The sequence below is a fragment of the Xiphophorus maculatus genome, chromosome 8 (assembly GCF_002775205.1).
Source record: "Xiphophorus maculatus strain JP 163 A chromosome 8, X_maculatus-5.0-male, whole genome shotgun sequence".
Lineage (NCBI taxonomy): Eukaryota > Metazoa > Chordata > Actinopteri > Cyprinodontiformes > Poeciliidae > Xiphophorus > Xiphophorus maculatus.
In genome coordinates, this window is record NC_036450.1 from 13522279 (window position 1) to 13522663 (window position 385).

Below are 385 nucleotides of genomic sequence, written 5' to 3' on the forward strand. Positions count from 1 at the left end.
TTGCTTGTGCGAGCAGCCAGACACAGACACAGACACGTACGCAGAGGCTAAACGTGGCGTTAAATAAGCTGGGGTTTATTTCTGGTGCAAAATAAATTGCAACTCGCTGCGGAAAACACGAGTTTTCCATCCAAATAAATCCAGACACGTTTTGTAAAACTCATTAATAAATGCATTTTGATTTTCTGCGGCATTTAAAAAAAAAAAAGAAAGAAATTAAATTCTATAATGTTATGTTTATTCTCCAAGATAAAGCAGCGCTGTACGATGCGTCATTACGCACAGACCAGAACGCCCACTTTGGACAAGACGCTGAAATGGATTGGCTGCTAAAGATACCAGCGGCTGATCCACGTCTCCAATTGGCTGCAGTTCTCCTTACAGT